Source organism: Echiichthys vipera, assembly GCF_963691815.1.
Source record: "Echiichthys vipera genome assembly, chromosome: 22".
In the NCBI taxonomy this organism is placed as follows: domain Eukaryota; kingdom Metazoa; phylum Chordata; class Actinopteri; order Perciformes; family Trachinidae; genus Echiichthys; species Echiichthys vipera.
The window spans coordinates 5,663,226-5,686,031 of NC_139847.1; the positions used below are offsets into that span (position 1 = coordinate 5,663,226).

At 43.6% G+C, this 22,806-nt stretch overlaps 1 protein-coding gene across 1 annotated transcript in view; it reads right to left on the minus strand.

Moving 5' to 3' along the window:
- Positions 1-21,458, minus strand: part of pea15 (proliferation and apoptosis adaptor protein 15) — a 55,256-nt gene extending 33,798 nt beyond the window's left edge. Inside the window, exon 1 of the mRNA XM_083937037.1 lies at positions 21,110-21,458. The gene's annotated coding sequence lies outside the window, so the exon portion shown is untranslated. The remainder of the gene's footprint in view (positions 1-21,109) is intronic.
- Positions 21,459-22,806: the final 1,348 nt, after the last annotated feature.

Here is a 22,806-nt window from a genome sequence, read left to right on the forward strand (position 1 = left end):
TCTCCCCGTGTCTGCGTGGGTTTTCTCCGGGTTCTCCGGTTTCCTCCCACAGTCCAACCACATGCAGGTGTTCGGTTCATTGATGACTCTAAATCACCCGTAGGTGTGAATGGTTGTCTGTCTCTGTTCGTCTCTATGTGTCCTGTGATAGACTGGCGTCCTGGTGTCCCCGCCTCACGCCCGATGTCAGCTGGGATTGGCTCCAGCCCCCCCGCGACCCCGGCAGGGACAAGAGGTTGAAGATGAATGAATGAGTCAAATGTACAGTATGCACTTGTGTAATCAGCATTTGTTTTTCCCTTAAAAGTCCTGGAGTCTATTATATCATGCTCATAAACACAAGTCTACATGTGACCGCAGAAGAACGACGAGTTCATGATAAATAAATAAAAAGACAAGAAGTGTTTGTTCTTGTGATTTTTCGCATGACCAGCCGTGCACTCTGAATGTGCAACGGGTACCTTGTGACCGACATGAAGGCTGCAGAAAAAGCAATTCATTCACAGGCTATTCTTAGGAGGGGGGGGGGGGGGGTGAAACCCAGAGGGAACACAATAAAGTAACACCGACTTTTTAAAAGCAGTTACTAAAAGTAAATCCGGTACCTTGCTTTAAAAAAAACGCAAACAAGGATAATGTTAAGTAGTATAGTGATATCAATGGAAATAAACAGGATCCTGCTTGGTAGGAAATCTATCTAAAAAATAAAAAGGGAGTTTTTTTAATTTATTTTTTGTCCTATGAAAAACATGCATGTCCGAAACAAAGGTTTTTTTATGAGCTTAAACAAATTCTTAATAAGGCTTTTTTGATTTTTTGATATAACCCAGTTGGTTTTTAAATGGTTTATTTAGTTTAATCTCCTCAACCCATAAAGAAACGCTTAAAGTTTCAGTTGATCTGAACTTTTAAACAACACCAAATTGGAGATACAGGGTTCTCACTGGACAGCAGCCATTTGTAGTTATGTGGCACAAATGACTTTAAGCCAAAAGGGCTTAAACCAAGCGTCAACCTCCAGGGCCGAAAGATGAAACCAATGCAGAAGAGACAAAAAACTGCAGTTCCTCGAACGGCCACTTGAGGCTGGCTCCAAAAAGGGAGCCAATCCCTATAGACCACCATGTTAAAATGCCATGTTTACAGCCTGGTACAAAGGTCTCAAGACAACTTTACTGTTTATAACACACCATTAATTCCTCATATCCAGACAAATCATCATCCCAGTATTCAATTCTGGTAAATTATCAGGACGATATATATTTCCCATAAATGTGCAGCTCTGCATGAGAAAGGAAAACGTCAGCCAGGTCGACAGGTGGCCAGGTAGTCGAGCGTGAAAACTAATTAAGAGACGGAAACATTCAGAAACAGTCAGCCTGCAGTGAAAAGCTGTCAAATGTTTTGACCGGTTGTCCAATAATCAGGAAAATCAGACAGGAGCTTGGCTGGTTTTCTTATGATCAGCTGTTGAGCTGTAGGTATACAGGGGCACGAGCACAGAATTAGAAAGACAAGCAGAGAAAGGCCTGAGGGGAAGAAAGTAAGAAATAGAGAGATGAGGCGGTGTCGAGATGTTAAACTCAAGCAGCCCGTTGAAACCATACAGTGAGCTCGACTCGTGCGTAAGACGTGTTTACAGCTGATGAGAAGATGAGAGCCAGATGGCAGAGAAGACACTCTAATGACATCTCATTTCCTCTAAGGGTTGAAGTTCAGAACAAAGTCATCATGTGGAGAGGAAAGAGGTGAAAGGAACCAATACTCTGTGGACAGGAAGCAGAGCAGAAGCGTTCGTTTTCATCCAAAAAGCTGACTATAAAGATAAAAGCCTCCATTCTTAAATGTAACCTCAGCTGAGCTGCAAGGTGAAGGAAACTCTAAACACCTAATCTCAGAGTATCAAGCATCACGTATAAACGATATGTGATACATGCAAGAGGATCCTATAACGGATTTTCTTTTTTTTAAGTACACTCACTTAAATATTCTTTGATAGCTGAATAGACTCTTCTCCAAACTCATGCTGAAACTTAAAAGCAGCAGAGCAGCTCCGTCTTATTGGATTCTGGCTGAAACGATGCTAATTACAGCTTCTGAAGTTGTAAATACGAGTGAACGAGGAGCATATGAAGAGAGCTCGACTGCTGTTGCTCTAAAAGAGTACGATGGATATGGAAACTAATACAAGTTAAAAATGGACGTGCAATCAAAATCTAATGTGATAATTGGTAACCTTTACTAGACTGGGTATCCCAAACCCCTTCTGCCAGCGATTTGATCTCACTCCACACAGGGGTCTGGAAAAGAGCAGGTCTTCCCGTTGTCCATCCCTTTTTCTGAATCCAATCACCAAGCTGGCTTTTTTCACAGTTCACATTAAATATGGCAGCCACCGAAGCGCAGTGACCTGTTCCCTGGAGCCATTCCTACAAAGAAAGGATGTATTTGCTTTACTGCCGACTGGTTTTGGTAAAAGTTTAATCTACCAGTTAGCCCCGCTGGTGGCCAAACGGATGAAGCCCGTCATCCGGATCGTTGGTCTGATTGGTTGAAGGACTGTCCAATTGTGTGCAGCCATTTGAACCATGTGCCCACCTCTTGTGCAGAAGCAGCCTTCCCAGACCAATGTGCAATCGTAGATTGATCTTGGTCTGGCGATAGACCTTTACAGGGGCCGATACGCAAATGTTATCTTTGGACAGAACCAGGCTAGCTTGCATTGTGTCTAGAGGGTAACCAAAGATTTACGAAACTCATGCAAAATGGTTAAGGTAGATTGTTGAGGTTAGACATTGGCCTTGAATGGTTAAAGTTAGATGGTTGAGGTCAGACATTGACCTTGAATGGTTGAAGTTAGATGGTTGAGGTTAGACATTGACCTTGAATGGTTGAAGTTAGATGGTTGAGGTTAGACATTGACCTTGAATGGTTAAAATTAGATGGTTGAGGTTAGACATTGACCTTGAATGGTTAAAGTTAGATGGTTGGGGTTAGACATTGACCTTGAATGGTTAAAGTTAGATGGATGAGGTTAGACATTGACCTCAAATGGTTAAATTTAGATGGTGGAGGTTAGGCATTGACCTTGAATGGTTAAGGTTAGGTCACCGGGAAATTAATCTTGCAAGAGTTTTTGTAAGTTTTTGCCAATCCAGGGTAACCATCTAGACACAACCAGCTGCATCATCCTGTTTACAGCCTTCGTGCTAAGCTAACCGGCCACTTTTTGTAGCTTCATATTTAACATACAGACACGGAAGTCCTATCCAATTCTCTCATCAAACTCTCTGAAACAAAATGAATAATCAGACTTTCTAAAATGTCAAACCATCCCTCTGGAAGTGTTTTTCTGTTTCGAGGAGACAAAGACATGTAACACTCGGGGTAACGTCAGCAGATGTGAGTGCTGCAGACGAAAAAAGAAAAAGCGAAAACACACGTCTTCATTTCTTTCTCTCACATCCTCACAGCCTACGACACTTTCTTCACAGTACAACCTTTACTTCCTCCATTCTTCCCCGAACATCTCCATTACCTCCACCCTTCCCTGTGGTTCACTCCTATTATCACATTTCTCTTTTCGCTCTGTCACACTGCTCACATAATCTCACACATCCTATTTTTCTCCTGTTCCTCTCTCTGAGACTCTTCTGACATCTCACAATCTACTTCATGAGAACCTGGTCTCCTTACTTCTCGATCTAGTCGTCTCTTTTTTAGTCTGTCTTTTGCACACATCACATACATCTGGAAATCGAAATGATGTAAATCAAGTAGAGGCAAACTCAAAGTGAAAGGGTCTGACTATTATTTGGGTCTAAATGTGAATAAAACCGTTTCCCTGCCATCAATCAATGGGACCTTTTCCTCCTTGACTGGAAACGACAGATTTTGCTGCAAATCTTGACCTTGACCAGAGGAATAGCTTGATGTTGGATATATGTGCGTATTCATTTTCTTTCCCAGAGTCAGATGAAGAGATTTATGCCTGCCAAGAAACTGTTCCAAAAGGAAACTTCAATAAACAAACAATAACGTGTTCATTGGTTAGCTTTGGAGGTGGTGACAGACAGATGCTGTTTCCCTTGTTTCCAGTCGTTATGGTACGCTAAGCTAAACGGCCGCTGGTGGTAGCATCTTTTTTTTATTCCTGGCATGAAAGCATGTTTCTCTGTAATTTTAAAACTTGCTTTTTAATCTGAATGATTTGATTTGTAGTATTTGGGCAGGGTGGTTCAGTGTAAGCCACCTACTAATCTCAAGATCGGCGGTTTGATCCTGAGCTCCTCCAGTCTGCATGGCGAAGTATCCTCGGGAGAGAAACTGCTCCCCAATGAACGGTTAGATTAAGTTTTCTGATGATTGTGCTATATAAGTGCACAACAAAAGTCAATTTAACATTTACCTGGAAGAAACTTACCCAAAGAACCAAAATCCCTAAAGCTGACAAATCTTGAATCTTTGAGACGCTGAAAGATTTGTTTATATCTGCCTAGATTCTTTTTTTTAAACGATAAAGACTCAATTCTGCATGATGAAAAAAAAAAGAATCAGAGCTGAACTGGACTCACGCTGTCCATTGGTACCGTGCCCCGTGCTTTAGGGTAATCCCCTTCACCCCCTCGCCCCGTCTTCCCCTGCGGCCCAGGCCTGTTTGTACTCACATTACTTGAAATTATCTGGGCCGTGGCTGGATTACTTCTTGCTTATACGTCATCAACCCTCAGAGATTTAGTTTTGTCTGACTTCTTTTGAATATTTTCATCCGACAAATCCGACTCCACTTCCGCATTAAACCACTGCGAACCGTTGGGTGGCATCTTTTTAAATGTCTGTCACGGGAACAGACGCATATAAATAGTCTCAGGACTGCCGTCTATACTCGCCCTCGTGCCCGTACATGTGTATCCATGCTTTACAAAAGCCCGCCTCTCTCAACCGGGCTGCGGCCGGGAAGTGTACCACACGGAACAGTTGTACTCGGCTGGACAAACGAACTAGACTTTAGCCGTGAAGTGTGCTCGGGTACGGTACGAATGGACAGTGTGAGTGTGCCCTTATTTTATTATTTCCCTGGTGGAGGCCTTTTAAACATCGACTGGACATGATTAGTACAGCCTGGGCCACGATGTAGCTTTTCTACCCTGAAAACAACACCTCCACAACACAAACAGAATGCTCCCACTCTCTCTCTCTCAGCAATATGCCAACAAAGGCAATGAAAGAAGCACAGGGTCCAAGTGACACACACAGTGGGTCAAATCCAATAACACAGCCAGACATGCAAAGCAATGCTGATAAAAGGACCGATCTGACTTTGATGGTGCAGGGTTTGTTGCTCACTCACTTTGTACACAGCACCTTTGCATAAATAACTTCAGGATGCTGAATGAACAAAACCAAAATAATAATAAATTAAAAAAAGAGTTCCTGTTTGGCTCCTGCCTGATCCCAGATGGAGAAATGGCAAGATGGAAAAATGCTGCTGGAGCATTTGGACACGACGGGAAAGAAAACTCTTGCTAACGTGTTAGCATATCCTGTCGCACACCGAAATAGCACCTTATCAGAGACAGTTTCTCCTCTAGATAATCATCCTTCACTTCATAATCTCTGCTTTTGTGTATGACACCTGCACAAACCTACATTCTCACCTTTTCCAAGCTGTGAAATGATTGTGCCTTCAACAACTGTTGTTTTTTCTTCCCTACTGTTGGAGTCTGGAGCATATGCGTGAGTGTTAGCCTGCGACTTACTCTACAACAGCTGCTGTTTCAGGGAGGAGATGGAGGGGGAAAGCTGCACTTAGGGGAGGAAGGTATGGACCCAAACACATAATTATTATACTTGTGAAGTTGACCATAGCACCGAAATCTATTGTTTAAGTACTCTATGAACCAGTGTGAGCAGATGTGGTCAATACCTTTGTTCATCGCAACAATAAGTCACATTAGGGGCTGCAACTATCACTCAAGTAGTAAGTAAAAAGCGTCTTCTTGCAGCTCTCCCTCTCCCTTCCCTGAGCCAATAGGAACTTTCTCTGAAATGACCTGTGATTGGTCATAGTTTCTCAACATGGGCTAGATCTTTTACAGCCTGAAGCATCACCCAACATCGGGAAAAATAAACTGCCTACCCCAGGCTTAAAGGTCCCATATTCTGCTAATTTTCAGGTTGACATTTGTAATTTAGGTTCCTACTAGAACATGTTTACATGCTCATCGTGTCTGTCTGAATATACCTGTATTCGTCCTCTGTCTGAAACGCTGCGTTTTAACGCCTGTCTCTTTAAGACCCCCTCCTGAAAAAGACCAGTCCGCTTTGGTTGGTCAGTGTTTTCGGATTTTCACCATCTGCGTTCTGTGTGTCTCTGCACCGTAATTGCAGTCGGGGAATGAATGTAAAATCACTGTAGCATCGCTTTCTATCTGTATATAGTATTATTGTGACATCACAACCGTACAGGAAGTCATTTAAAGACAGTTTCTGAATACAGGCTGTGTGTGTTGCTCTGGATTGACTGTTTTGATACTTTCACAGTATTTATACAGCACCTCAACCTGCTTTATAATGAAAAAAATACATTAAACAAACATTTAAAATAAATTCTAATCAAATTTGATGCTGATTAATTAGTCAGTTGACTGATAATTTCACACTAATAGCACTGACCACAACCTCTTTTTTGTCAATGAGGAAAACCAAACATATGTTCTCACTTATTATCAGATTTGTACCCATGTTAAGACTTACGGTCCTCACAAATATAGAAACACACACACACACACACACACACGCACACACACACACACACACACACACACACACACACACACAGACACACAGACACACACACACACACGCGGCTTTGGTCCGGATGTCGACATTCTCCACAGTGATAATGGGGCAGTATCCCACTGTAATACACAGTTCACTGAGGCTGGCCCGGCTCCAGATAGAGAGGCAGCGAGGAAAAGGAACAGGATGCCATAACCTCGCCTTGCACAGTGGACAAGAGCCACAGCTGCAGACACACACACACACACGCACACACGCACACACACACACACACACACACACACACACACACAGAGGCCAGAGCGCCCACGCCTGTATCAACCCACATGAATGCTTGCATCTACAGGAAAACAGACACTCATATCTACTGTACATGTTTTTTTTTTCTCATGCTCGGAAACACACTTGAATACACGTATAATATGATTTCACGCTCGCCATAAAACACAACAAAACTGGTCTCACTGATCACGCAGACATCACACAACCCTTACATAAAGTACACCTCATAAGGAGTGTTGGCTGTTATCGTGCAGCTCCTGAGCTGAGAAGAAGAAGGTGGATGTGGCGGTGGCGGTGGCGGTGGAAGCGGTGGAGGAGTGGGAGGAGGTGAAAGTGCCTTTTGTCGTATTTTCAGGCTCTGTACGACAAGGAAAGGCAGAGGAACCGCAAGAGGATCTGTCGTTGAACAGTAATTCCGCCCTGTTCTGACCCGTTTTAGATGACGGAGCCAAAATACCTCCTCTTTGCATCAGAGCTGCTTTAAACACTCACAGCGGGGAAGAAATGGGGGTCTTCACGATATCTGCATGACACAGTTAGTGTTCAATTTTCAGTTTTTATAATCAGTAATTAGTTACTTGCCTATTGTGTTGTTATTCAGATTCTACATACAGCTGTTTCACGTGTGCAAGCCACAAACGCTCAACGACTGGATGGACGATGGACTCTTAATGACGGACTTTTCTTCTCTTGCAACATCATGACACACATAAAAGGACAGAATTATGAAATATCTTAAAGGTCCCCCATTGTAAAAAGCAAAATATATATGTTTTTTTTCTATTATAAAGCAGGTTGAGGTTCTTTATCAATACTGTGAAAGTATCAAAACGCTCAATCCACACAGAAATGCACACAGCCCATATTCAGAAACTGTCTTTAAACGAGCCGTCCGGACTTCCTGTACTGTTGTGATGTCACAACTTTACTACATACAGTATACTGGAGGTAGAAAGTGCAGCTACAGTGACGTTAAAGTAATTCCTAGGCTGCAATCAGGGTTTTCCCTTGTACATTACTGGCCCGGAGGCCCGCCAGGCCTAAATGGACTCCCTGCTTTCAAATTTGGAGGATCCTGTTTGTAAAAGTGTTATGTTGGTTACAAAATAATTGCTGGATGTTCTTCTTTAAACATTATAGGGAAAAGGGTTGATTTTGCCAATGAAGTCTTGCATTCGCCTGTAAAAAGTGTTTTACTTGAGGAATTCAAAATTGCTCTTCGTCTGGAGCTGTCGACATTTTAGAAAAAATAGAAGGACGTCTGTGGAGAGTCCACGTGTACCCTGATCCTTAAATCGACAGGAACAACTGCCTAGAAACACAGGAGCTGTTGCTGCGATAAAGCTCAGGAGGAGAAAAAAAAGGGCGGCATAATGGATAAAGGAAGAGGAGGTGACAGAAAGGAAAGGGGGAGAAAGAGGTAGAGAGATAAAAGGGAGGAAGGAGAGCAGGATGGGGGGGGGGGGGGGGGGGGGGGGGTGGAGGGGTGGGGTGCAGTCTGAGTCATCATCAGTTACGACGATCGTGCGAGCCGAAGGGGGAGAAGAGACAAGACACACACACACACACACACACACAGATAGAGAGAGAGAGAGGCAATCTTTAATGGCAGCTCCCCCTTCTCTTTCACTAACGGGGACGTGGAGTCAAATGGTCAGTGACTGTGGGGAATGGCTGTCCATATTGAAGCCATTGACCACACACACACACACACACGCACACACACACACACACACACACATGCACGCACGCACACACACATGCACACACGCACACAAATGGGCTGTAATCCCCAAACAGTCCATTAGAGATTAAACAAGTTGTTCACTCCGTTTCAGACTCCAGGCTCCAAATTTTCAGGTTACTCTGCCTGCTCGTCTGCCTCCTCAACTCCACCTCTATTGCTCCCCGTGTCTCTCTTTCCATCGCTCAGGCCTCTCCGCTGTTCCATTAGTGGATTAAGCACGCCGGCACCGGGGAGGAAGATGGGTGCAATTGAGAGAAAATGAAACTCAGTCCATCACCTAGCATCAGGGGGATGTTAAGACATCTAACTGGCGTACTTTACCTGCCTGCCTTCATCATCGCCTCTTCAATAATAACACGAGAGTTGATGGATACACTGCAGGACTCCCTGTGCAGCCGTGTTATTTCCTCCTCCACATTATTGAGGTAATAACTCACAGTTAAATCAGCGTTCCCATCAGCAATAGCCGAACTATGGACTTTATATATTTGTGTGGGCACCTGTTGACTGACGAGAATTCAGTGGCAATAGTTGCACCTCGTTCTGTTGAACAAGAGTCTGCTGCTATGGTAACAGCTCTGTGAGGCTGAATTAAGGCATTATTGCTCATGCTAGCATACCTTGTAGACTGACAGTTATCTTTTATTATTACTATTATTATTTCCTGGTGCATCACTAGTGGCCTCCACCCAGAAAAAAACTGATGGAAATTAAGCTTGTAGCTGAATCAGACGCAATGAATGTTTTATTGCATTGTCCCTATTAGATAAAAATAAAAGATACATGCTTACTATGACGATGCTAGGTCGCTAATCTTTGTCAGGTATAATGTTTTCAATGTTCACTAGTGGTGGAAAGCTCTAGGCACTATTCAGAGGGCTACAATGTGATTATAAAAGGATTGTGGATGTGTCTTGATCAAGCCCCCACCACAGCGACTTCCTGGTTGATCCAATACTGAAGTACCAAAAATTGCAGTTCTCCGAGTGTCCACTAGGAGCAGGTTTCATAATACAGCAATTTCTCATTGACCCCCATGTTAAACAGGCTGTTCAAAACCACAAATGTGAACGTCACAGTGTCGACAGAGGAAAGGTCACTAAAGTCAGTGGGATACATCATCTGCAAAACATGAATGTAGAAAAAAGTCTCATGGGGATCCATTAAAAAGTTGCTGATGCTGATCCAATGTAGATCCTTGAGAAAACACCTTAACTTTCAGATACATGGTGCATGGTAATGACACGTAAAGAGCTGTTACGCAGCCACACAAAGTGCCCACAATTACAGTGAAGAACAACCCCAACCTATATTACTGCTTTTTGACTGTAACACATGAACTGAGAAGAATGAATTGCAATAGCAGTATATAATCATGAATGATTGGCTCCCCGGTTACCAAATCAAAAGAAAAAAACAGTTCACTGCTCTGTCTTCCTACAGTAATTATCAGTATGGCTGAAATGCAACATTATCATTGCTTGGATTCAATTAGGGTTCATGTAACGCAACCATTAAAGATCCATTTGCTCTTTGACACATCCTTGTTGTCCTCCTATTTGATACTAAAAGCTGTGTAAGGTCTTTAAAGCAAGAGCAATGGGGCAGGGTTATTTAATGCTTCCCTCTCATTTCCTCATTCTGGTCTTGCTTTCATTAGTTTCCTGCATAATAGTTCCCCGTCTGTCCAAACACCATCTAAAACACCACTGACAGACAGTATGAAACGGGGCAGCGCTGTGATGAATAAGAGGTTGTTTTTTTGTAATAATGGAGTGCACATACAGTAGAGTGAGTCACTTGGTGTACTCCAGTATTGAGCTGCATGGTGTTGACTGTAGGAGGCGTTCACATTGTTGGTAAATTAGTTTCCAGGCAGAAACAGCTCGGAAGTTATTAAACCATAAATTGGGCCCAATTTATTGTTCATAGCTGTTTCCTGACACTTTGAATCAGTTTCATATAATGTCAATTCGATAATAGCAGGTCAATAATTGGTCAGCTAACCAGCTAATGTGTTATTTCCCCCCCAAAAAATGACGCCAACAGGAAGTGCCTAAAACTGCAGTTCCTTGATTGGCCACTTGAGGCTGGCTCCAAAAGCGAGCCAATCCCCATAGACCCCCATGTTAAAATATAAAAATATACAGCAGATAAACATGTTTACAGCACGAAACAAACTAATCTTATATAACTCACCTGTTTAAATTATATTAAGGCTTAAAGTTCTGCATAATTAAGGGATTGGGCGCTTTGGGTTACAAGTGTTTACCGAAGGCTTCATTTGGCCTAACTCAGCTACATCCATGCTCCACCTCTTTGCTCATTTTTGGATTAGCTGGGAGTTGGGCGACGACGTCAGTCAGTGCCAAGATGGTGACGGCCATATCTAAGTTTGACAACGGCTCTTCAGAAACCTCTGGGTTACATTACATAGACTACGCCCATCGCATCTGTCCCTCGCGTAGTCTACGTCCCTTGAGGTCTTTACTAGTCTGGTGATGTGTGATTAGAAGTTAACTTTATTAGTAAATCAACGCCACTATGTGTAGAATTAAACCCCCTAGTGGTAGAATCACATAAGACAAAGCTTTTTAAACACTACGCTATTGCTACAATCAAACAAATTTCACAGATAGTGGCTTCAGTTTTTACCTACTGGGTGAGATGGATGTGCCTCATTAACTTTCATTTGAAAATAACTATAACTTAGAGATAAAACGACCAATAAATTACTAAATGTAGCTTCATGCACACACAATATTTTACTGTCGTCTTGCCTCTTCCTGTCCACATAGATCTATTAGAGGAAACACCTGCACATTGACAATTTTTCACTTTCCTTCCAAAAATGGCACCAGACAAATACAAATGCAGCATTTGCATTCCTTAATTGTGCAGTTGCTTTTAAGTTTTAGGTAAATAATTGAAAACATCACACACAGTCGCTATCTAATATGGTCATTTTTTTGCACAAATCCAAATAGCAAGCATCCATCTTCTCACTGTAGCTTAAAAAGATAACAAAACCCGCCTACATGCACCTCTAAAAAGGTCATTTACACATTCGATCCGTACAAAAGGCAAACTGTAAAAACAACTGTAGCTAATTTGACCCTGCATCAATACCAAGACATGCTAAATGTAAATTACGCCTCAACTGAATGGGATAGACGGAGGATCCACATTTACCAACATGATAACATTTTTAGAAAGATGTTCGTAGTAAATTACACGTGCGACTAGATACATAAAGGCTACAGGGGTTTGACGGTTGATACAAATACAAAGAGTTTTTCACAAAAAGGACTAGCAAGATTGTCGATTTCTTTATTCTTTTCACCTTTTAAACCCAGCATCTCTCACAAAGCAGAGACGTCATATGAAAAGAGGAGGCAGGCAGGCTAAAGCAGTTTCAGCACACAGATTGAGGCAAATGTCTTTTTCTAACTCATGAACGAGAAGATGTTCCAAAACCCTGAACACTAAGTGCTGCAAAGAAAGAAAAAGATATGGGGACTAGACTTAAATCGAACAACAACAAAGGGCAGATGTGGCTTGTAGGCTGCTCCCTGCCCACCGCGGGTTTAGTCTCTCCAAAAACTCTGAGGAAAGGTATTACATTAAAGCTTCTAGTCAGGCCTTTGTGTAACCGTACAATGCATTAGTGCAAGCTGCAGTACCTCGAGCTCTAGGTGGGTACACTGGTCCCCAGAGGGTTACATAAACAACTTACACAGAGCAAGTTTGACACCTGAATCGCATTTTATCTGTTTGAGCGGAGAGAAGGTACATGTGTGTGTGTGTGGAGCGGAGAGAAGGTACATGTGTGTGTGTGTGTGTGTGTGTGTGTGTGTGTGTGTGTGTGTGTGTGTGTGTGTGTGTGTGTGTGTGTGTGTGTGTGTGTGTGTGTGTGTGTGCGTGCGTGCTAATGTGAATTTTTCATCTCTGTGGCGGGGAGGTTAACCTGATTCCCGAGGCTTTTTTAAACCGCACATACGGTACATGAACATACACACACATGCACTATAGAAGAGTGGAGGGAGGCAATAGCATTAAAGCATTCAAACACATGTTCTGGGAGACAGATGACATGAATGCTGAGACACTTGTGTGTTGAGGGAAAACAAACATCTGGAAATGCCAGAAAAAGGCTCTTATCCACAACATGTATTTCACGAGCACAGCAACCCACAATCTCCCATCAAACGGCCTCTTATGGAGCACATAAGGACAACATTTGTTGTTAATTCAGGGTGCTACAAAGAAACGACCGCTCTGAATCACCTCAGCAACACAAAGTGTTTCATCAAGGCACTCGTGGCTCATCAGAGCAACTGTTATAGATCTGTACTTTCCACCCATGCCACAAGCATCTTTATCACACACACACACACACACGCACACAAGCACACACACACACACACACACACACACACACACACACACACGCACCAGATGAAGGAGTGCAAACACAACAGACCCCCCAATGGGCACTGCCAGCTTCTCTCCAGCGCCACAGGCTGAGCCCTCGTCTGTCGCATGATAAAATAAAAAAACTGGCCAAAAAGTTAGCCGTGTGTGTTGCAAACAAACACATGTGCACACACAACAGTGTTATTGTAGTTCAGGAGTTTTAGATAATAATTATGATGGCAAACATGGAGTTGAATTAGTTACATGCATTGATGAGACATGAATGATACAGACAGAGAGGAGAGAAGCTCAGAGTATCAGGAACAGGGTTATCCCCCTGCAGACTAGGCCTATAGCGGCGTCATTTAGCAGAACAAAACCAGCTTAAAAATAACAACATAGCTGTAAGCTTTATCAAAGAGGAAAGTTTTAAGTGTACTCTTAAATGTGGGGACGGTGTCGGCCTCCAGAATAACACTTAGGAGTCGGTTCCACAGGAGAGGAGCTTGGTACCTGAAGGCTCTGCCTCCCATTTCTACTTTTGGAGACTCTAGGAACGACGAGTAACCCTGCATTCTCAGAGCGCAGCGATCTAGTCGAGTAATACGGTACTATGAGCTCTTTAAGATACGACGGAGCCTGACCAATAAGAGCTTTGTAGGTAAGGAGAATGTCCAATGTCTGCATGGAAGCTGCTGCAGGAACCTGACCTGGATGGTAAAGTAATTGTGCTTTTGTGTGTGTGTGTTTGTGCGCGCAAGAGTGTGAGGATCTGTGCAGATGTACAGTGGATGAGAAGAACATGTTAAATGCATCAACTCGACGGCACTGAGGGGGATTCCAGGGTCTTTGTCGAGCGGCTGACTACAGCACATTCAGTTTTGTGACGTTTCCTATTCCCCCCAACAAGAGTTTGGTGCGATCACGTTTGCACTGAGGTAGCCTGCACACATAGTCTGCACACAGTGGGCCACGCAGGGACGTTTTCACACTCAATTTGATGATTAAAGTGACGTGAGCGAGAGAGACAGGCAGACAAAAACAGAATCAACACTTTGAGGTGACCCTTGACAGAATATCCGGTAAAACTTGAAACACAAACACACACACACACACACACAAACACACACAGCAGAACTGTATTCACCTCCCTCCTGCATCAATCGAATCAACTCTTATCAAATCCAATCAGACCCACTGAAGCGTTTCATTTTGGAGTAGAGCGAGCGGCAGAGTAGATTATGCACACGGATGATGTGGAATGGCCCGAATCAAAGTGTGTATGTGTGTGTGTGTGTGTGTGTGTGTGTGTGTGTGTTTGTGTGCGTGTAAATCAGAGAGAAATAACAGCGCGTGTGCACATCCACGTGTTTGTGCATGTGTGCGCCATCTGCACCTTTGCCGTGTGCGTGTGGCTCTGCCCGTCTGCGTAGGCTTGGGTGTACGAGGATCATTTGAGCCATTATTGTGGCCACCGAGCAACACTGCCAGTCCCACAGATTGGGTTTATGAAACACTTCCACAGCTGTGTGTTAACGCAGGCTACATCCGTCTGCTCCTCCCTCCATCCGGCCACACACACACACACACACACACACACACACACACACACAAACACACAGAGTTTTGCACATAAACACGCTAAAGTCGTACCGTTTTACATCCTCAGTACGGAGACATAGGAGTGCCCTAGCAAAACAAAACAAATTAAAAAAAAAGAAAATGTGGTTATATAAAGAGAAACATAAAAATAAATAACTATTTCCACATTTTTGTTTTTACTAAAGACAAATAAAAAAGTATACTATATATTATAAATACATACAAATGTGTTAATATAAAGAGAAATATATTAAATAAATGATTTAATACAAAATTGGAGAAATAAAGAAAATTAAATAAAGAATAAATAAGTACATTAAAAATGTGTTTACATAAAGAGCAATAAATAAAATAAGACGTGTTGATAGCAATACAATTAAAGGAATAAATTAAATAAATTACATTAAATAAAAAATCATAAAAAATACAGAAATTATATGCAAAATATTTTTGAAATATATACTTAAACAACTACATTTTTCTCTTTACATTTGATCCTTCTTTGCATTTCCGCATTTCTTTTTCTTATTCTTTTCACAACCCAGCTGACGTGATAAAGCTCCACTCCCAGAAAAATAAGACATTTTAAAACTCTGCAGCAGCATCTATTTGCATGGAAACAATTACAACTCAGTGCAGATAACCAGCATAAAAAAGGAAGCGAGCATTAAGAGAAAGTAGCTTTGTTTTTGCTGGTGTAGGCGTCACTTGTAGCACAGCAACCGGCCGACCACGCAACCCAGCAGTTGCTAGAGGGATTAAATCTGTGTTTTTTTAGGTGCCCATGTGGCTGCAGCCTGAGAGAGAAAGGCTTAACCTTTGTGTCATTTGGGGAATTTAGGATAAACCATCGCACATGTTTCAGATATACAAACACTGTAACCAGGTGGATCTCTCCTTCAGGTTAAATCCTGATAAATTGTGACTTACTGCTCCTTTCTTTTCTTTACAAATACCAAATTCATGGTCTTCGGTGCCAATTTCTAAGTAATCATCAACATGAGGATCCATCCAAATGCACTAACCTGCAAATGAGCTGTAGGAGAGTGGGTGGATTTGGATCATCAAACCCATTCTGTGTGCAGAATATAAGAAATCTGTGACGGGGATAAAAACTTCTTGTAACTGGAAACGCCGACTTCCCCTTTAAAGGCATTACTTCCTGTTTGCAGAGCATCCAGTGCTCTGGGGGAGCAGAACATCCCAATACGCAATGTTTGTTACAGGCCCTTTTTTAAAAAAGGCCCGGTCCTACTCTGTCCTGTTCGCAGTATCACTTCCTGTGCCCCCCCCTCCCCCCACGATGACTGAGACATCAGGGTTTGGCTGAGTTTCCAGTTTAGACTAATTCATTCATCTTCAACCGCTTGTCCCTGTCAGGGTCGTTGGGGGCTGGAGCCGATCCCAGCTGACATCGGGCGTGAGGCGGGGTTCCACCATGGACAGGACGCCAGTCTATCGCAGGACGCGTTTAGAATAATTGCACTGTAATAATGCACGTCTCTGTGTACAGTGACGAACCAAAAGTGCCGCGATTTGACCGAAAAACGAGGTTCAACTTGTGGGCTTCTCCACTAACGATTCATATCAGTGATGTTTAAGGTGGCAATGAGAACCAAAAGCCTTTGAGACAGTTAGCCAGTTATGTATCTGACCTTTATTCATGCGGATCACTTAACATGCAAAATTAAAACAGGAACAGAGTCATTAACAGAACAGAGAGCAGAGGATTATTCCCCAACGCTCAGGCTCTGCATCTGTCCCGGGCTGCGGGGTTGCAATGCAAATTTTGCTGCGTGTTCTTTCATTTCGAACATGTGAGAAAAGAAAATACATAAAAGAGAATAGAGAGATATTTTTTCTGTGAATGAATAAACCAAACAAAGATAGGAACCAACAAGATATTTGACCAATTTAACACGTCCGAAAATACACTTACGTTAATTCTCCACACCCTATAATTAATAATCATGTACTCACTTCCATTATTAATCGATTTCATATTGTAATGTTTAGACCTATTGCTCATGTGATACATATTCACGAACATGTTAATACTTTTCCCTTACATACTAATACATTAAAGTGTATAATCTCCCATGGACCATTTTAATCACATAAAACGATGACGAAAAAAATGGATGAATAATGTAGATTATAAATAACAGTCAGTTTTAACGCCCAGGGCTTTTCAGCACCATCCTTCCTCTCCGTACGTCATTAAAATACTTCCATCCATTAAGGAGTTCTTTAACGTATTTTATGTCTAGAACATGCCACATTTTCCTGTTGAGTCAGAGCGTGGCATCTGCTCTGACGGTTTAATCTGTAAATGGGCACCTAGAGCAGACCTGAGGAAAGGTGGGCGGCAGTGGAGGACGGTGTAAGCGAGCAGGGCCGCGGCGCGGATTGCAATGCGGTGATGTAACGCGGCGTAATGACACTGACCCTCTGTAACTCATAGCTTCCTGAGAGCCCGGCGCACACATGGTGAAAGTAAACAAACGCGCGGCAGGGGTTGGTGGTGGTGGTGGTGGTGTTGGGGGAAATGGGAAACAAAAGGCCGGGGTAGTCTGACAGTGACATATCTGTCCCCTCTGTGTACCAGGAGGCACGCTAGAGGATCCGCTGCCACAGGAAGTGGATCCTTTCAGAGTGACAGCGAGGCTGGAAAACACAGGTTGTTTTCATGATATCCAAGTCCCCTTTCTGTCTTTGTTTTCAGCATGATGGGATCCTAATTATCCAGGGTGCTGCATCAACGTGCGTTATTCTCAGATCAGGCCGATACCAGTGGTTCGGCCTGTCAGTGCTGATGCAAATGGAGGTTAGCCTGGGTCTCATGATGATGTAAAAGCCTTTTCAGAGACTTTTCTACACTGACAACAATGCGGTCCTCTAACATAAATACGTGTAGAATAAAAACACTGAGTAGTAACAAAGTCTGCTACTTAAAGTGTCTCTGGCTCAGGCAAAAATGGACCCTCTCAATCCCCCCTAAAGGTCCCATTTTGGGGTTTTTCAGGAGGGGGTCTTAAAGAGACAGGCGCTAAAACGGAGCGTTTGAGACAGAGGGTGAATACAGGAATATTCAGACAGACAGGATGAGCAAAATAATGTGTTTTTTAAACATTAAAGCATGTAAACATGTTCTAGTAGAAACCCAAAATACAAGTACGAAGCTAAAAATAAGTATGACACAGGACCTTTAAAGAGCTACATTTTGGTGCAGAAATCAAACCTGGTTCCTTCTGAGTGGACTCACACAGTGTCACATACATAGTAAGCTAAAACTCTTTTCTAGGCTTTAGTTTTTTTTACATTTCTCTACACAAAACATCTCAAAAGATCCCGTAATAATGGTTGAGCCAAGGAACACTGGCAGTTTTAAAACATTCAAACCTCATTGTAGGTCAAGGTGCTGCATCACATTAACCCCATGAATCGCAAATGTTGTTTGTGCGTCATGAAGAAACAGAGTTATCACAATGTGTGCGAAAGGGGTTATTTTAAGACAATCGCTGACCTTTAAACTGTGACGTCAATACTGACATACCTCAACAACCACGGGATGCATAACCGTGAAATATTGTCTGACGCGCCCCGAAAGCTTGACATCTGCTTTAAGTGACTTTCGCAGGGATTGCTGTAAACGTACGTACAGATAGCCATGGTGCAGCGGTTTAAGCAGTCGTGTTTAACTGTTAAAAAAAACAAAACAGGATGCATCATGTTTTAGTGCTGCTTCATTATAGGAGGAAAGAAAAATAATATCACCTCATAGTTTTGCTCTACTTCGCACGATGAAGTCATCTGGGAAGTTTCATACCAAATGAAACCAAAAAGGGAGGAGAGAGGAAACGGATCAGATGTCCAGTGGGTCAGTCCAGTCTCGTCTGACCAAAGTTTCCATTCCTCATTTCCTCATTTCCTGTGGTTGCAGCAGAAGTGACCGTGCTCAACACCAGGTGTCAGTTGGTGGTGAAAAGACATTTTTCATTGCAGTTAAAAAGAATAAATAAATAACACAGCTGAAAACACTAGTGGGCGACACGGAGCGGTGGTGGTTAGCACTGTCGTCTCACAGAGAGGGTTCCTGGTTCAAATCCGGGCTGGGGCCCTTCTGTGTGGAGCATCTTCTCCCTGTGTCTGCGTGAGTTTTCTCCGGGTTCTCCGGTTTCCTCCCACAGTCCAAAGACATGCTCGTGTTTGGTTCAGTGATGACTCTAAAATTGCCCGTAGGTGTGAATGGTTGTCTGTCTCTGTTCGTCTCTATGTGCCCTGTGATAGACTGGCGTCCTGTCCAGGGTGTACCCCGCCTCATGCCCGATGTCAGCTGGGATCAGCTCCAGCCCCCCCACAACCCCGACAGGGACAAGTGGTTGAAGATGAATGAATGAATGATTGAAAACACTAGCAACAAGTTGTTTCTTATGATTGCGGTGGAGTCTATTTTCTGGATTGTGTGATAATAAAACAGTTTTCCGACAAGGGGGGCGAGAACCACCCGCCCAAAAAAGTGATTTTCTTGTGTTTGTTTTCACTGCTTCAAGTTACACCAGTTTAACGCTGATCTTCCGAAAACTGTGTTTGACTCACTGCTTGTAAATAGCCGACCACAAACATTCCCCTGGCGGCGGTGGCGGCGGCAAGGGTGGGAGGTGGGGGGGGGAGGACAACCGACACCGACAACACAGAGAGAGGAAGTGAACCCGAGAGAGGAAGCGCATTTCTGCTTCGCTGCCCAGTTTTTTTTCCTCCTCCATCCGAGAAGACCGGTCGATATGTATCAGAGAGGAGACAGGCCCCCAAAAAGCTGAGTCAAGGCACGCACACGCACACACACACACACACACACACACACACAAACTTAAACACTTGTGAGGACCCTAGCCCCTAACCATCACGACTCCATGCTAAACCTCCTCGCCCTAATTCTAACCTGCAACCAAACAAGCTTCTTCATCACACGCACACGCACACGCACGGCACACACACACACACACACACACACACACACACACACACACACACACACACACACACACACACACACACACACACACACACACACACACACACACAGTAAGTGATAAAGTTTGAGAATGGAGAAGGGGTAGTATTAAATACATCTTTTCTTATAATCCTTTTCACACATGTTCCACTGTTTAAATATTTGGTTAATGGGTTGCTGCTTAAAGGTTGCTGCTACTTTTGTGACACCATCAGGGGATCGAACCCGCGACAATACGGGGATATCAGGTGATACGAACCAGCCACTGGTGAGGGAGAGGAGTACGAGTCAGCCCCACTCCTCCCAGCACACATGCACAGACATAGAGTTGGCAGGCCAGACACATCCATTCATAAAAAGGACCCACCCCTTCCCCATCCCCATCCGCTCACACACATTCTCACACACACACACGCGCGCACACACACACACACACCAGGGACGGTCACAGGTGGTCGCCGGCACTTTATATAGCCTCTTTCCTCTGAGTTTTGTGCGGGCAAATCCAGACATGACCCCGTGAAACTACCACAGACAACTTAAGGGACACGTATGCTCATATTATATAATAATGAAACATATTATAATGAAACAGAAGAATTCATACAAATCAAAATGTGACTGGGGCGTAATGAAAAGGACATCGGGTACTTGAACGTCTCCAGCGACACTAAACCCAATCCAATTAGTTTAATCAATGGCGTGTTAAATGCCCTCTTGAGAGTGGGAAATTCCCCAACTTGCCACTTAACAGGCAAGTTCATGACTGACTGAGTCACGTCGAGTCAACAAGGCATGGCACATTTCACACGGCACTTTTTACGCGTGCAAAAAACGGGTCGACGGAACATTTCCGTTTTCAAATATATCCATATATTTATAATTTACTGGACATTTCAGCTATTTTTGGGGGAGATAACGGGAAGAAAGTGTTCTTCCAGCGCCTCCTAAAAATTCTATGTATGTGTATATATCCACAAGGGCCCTGAACGCCCCATTTCTTGCCCTTTTTGATGCCAAAACAAGCCGAGAAACGCACATTTTTACAGGCAGGCTGTTGAGCAGACAGACGGAGCCGTCATGTAGCGGTATGTGGGGAGAGAGATGATCCGTATGCCTGGATGGAGGAGGCTGACTGACTCCAAGCAGAGTCCAATGAATCACCCAGGAGTGTTAAAGAAATAATCCCCCCCAAAAAGGAAAAGATTGTTGCATGTGAGAAATGCGTAAAAAGGAGATGTACTCACCCCGAGCGCAGCGAATATGAGTCAGCTACAGACAGGGGGGAGAGAGAGATGGGTCTGCTGGAAGATAATCTCCTCCGGATCTCACAGAGAGCAGATAGAGATAGAGAGTGAGAGAGAGAGACAGGGAGGGAGGACGTGCTAGAAAAAGAAAGTCCACTCCGTCAGTCTCGGCTCACTTTTGCGCGTTTAAGTCGCTCAGTGATGGATCGGAGTCCGTTTCATCAGCGTTGGCGGTGGGGCAGAAACGCGGCCGTGAAGGGGGGCACGGGTGTGAGGATGAGCTGTCAGTCAGGTGTTTTTGGGTTTGTTTCTGGAGATGATTCAAAAAATGTTTGAGGGTGATCGCGGTTCCGGGCTCTCGGTCCGTCTGCGTCTCTGTGCGCTGCTCAGTCACCGGCTGCTGAGAACGTGGAAACGCCTTTTCCTCTCTCTCTCTCTCTCTCTCTCTCTCTCTCTCCTCTCTCTCTCTCTCTCTCTCTCTCTCTCTCTCTCTCTCTCCTCTCTCTCTCTCTCTCTCTCTCTCTCCTCTCTCTCTCTCTCTCTCTCTCTCTCCCCCCCCTCCCTCTCTCTCTCCCTCTCCCTCTCCCTCCCTCTCTCTCTCCTCTCTCTCTCTCTCTCTCTCTCTCTCTCTCTCTCTCTCTCTCTCTCCTCTCTCTCTCTCTCCTCTCTCTCTCTCTCTCTCTCTCTCTCTCTCTCTCTCTCTCTCTCTCTCTCTCTCTCTCTCTCTCTCTCTCTCTCTCTCTCTCTCTCGCTGTCTGAGTCGTCCAAAGATCGTCTATTATTGCACACAACGACTCACTCTCTCAATAAACCACTCAGCTGAATGAATGAGCAAATCCATCTGAGAACTCTTGTTTCTTTTGGGAAGGGGTGAAAATACTGGTTGCTGATTGGATAAACCATCTATCTATCGGGCAAATCAACCAATATTGTCTCATCAATATTCAGCGTTTGTGTAACGCAAATTTACGGATAAAAGGCGCAACTTCAGGTGCTGGTCCATATTCCAACAGAAGGATCCAAGATAAATAACCGTTAGCAAGCGGTTAACAGAATTAGGGCTAATACTGTCTAAAAATGTGTCTAGATCGTGTCTAGCGTTGCGTCACACTCAAACTCGTCTCAGAACCAACGCTGATTGGACGTTCGCTTGGCAAACGGCTCCAAATGTTCTCTGTGGCACGTTATCAGACTGATCTACGAGCAATATATAAGCTTGCTGATCAGGATGGTGGATTGTTTTGTATGAATGGAGTTAGATTACTTGGCCTATGGCGTAGCCAGATTTACCGTCATTTACATATTTGTAAGCATTATGTGTTTTTGTAATTACTCTCACGGCCAGAAGGGATCCTAAAGAACAAATATAAATGTCATAAAAACGGTATGAAAACAAAGTTTCTAGTCTTCTGGGTTTAGTTTGCTTCATGGATTAAAAATTCAGTGCAGTTAATGGCCTGTCAACAGTTTTCCAGTCATCTTTTTTGGGTGGTCTATGGGGGAAATGCGCTGCAGGGGGAATTTTCATTGCAGTACCGCAAGTGACCACTGGGGAAAGCAGCGTCACCTCAACCATTTCCTACATCAGTAAAATTTCCGGATAATAGTAATAGTAATAGAAATAGTCCCTGTGGTAGGGCTTGTGCCTAACCCTTACCTGATCTTTTGTTAGCTAAAATTGGTCGCGTTTTTTGTGC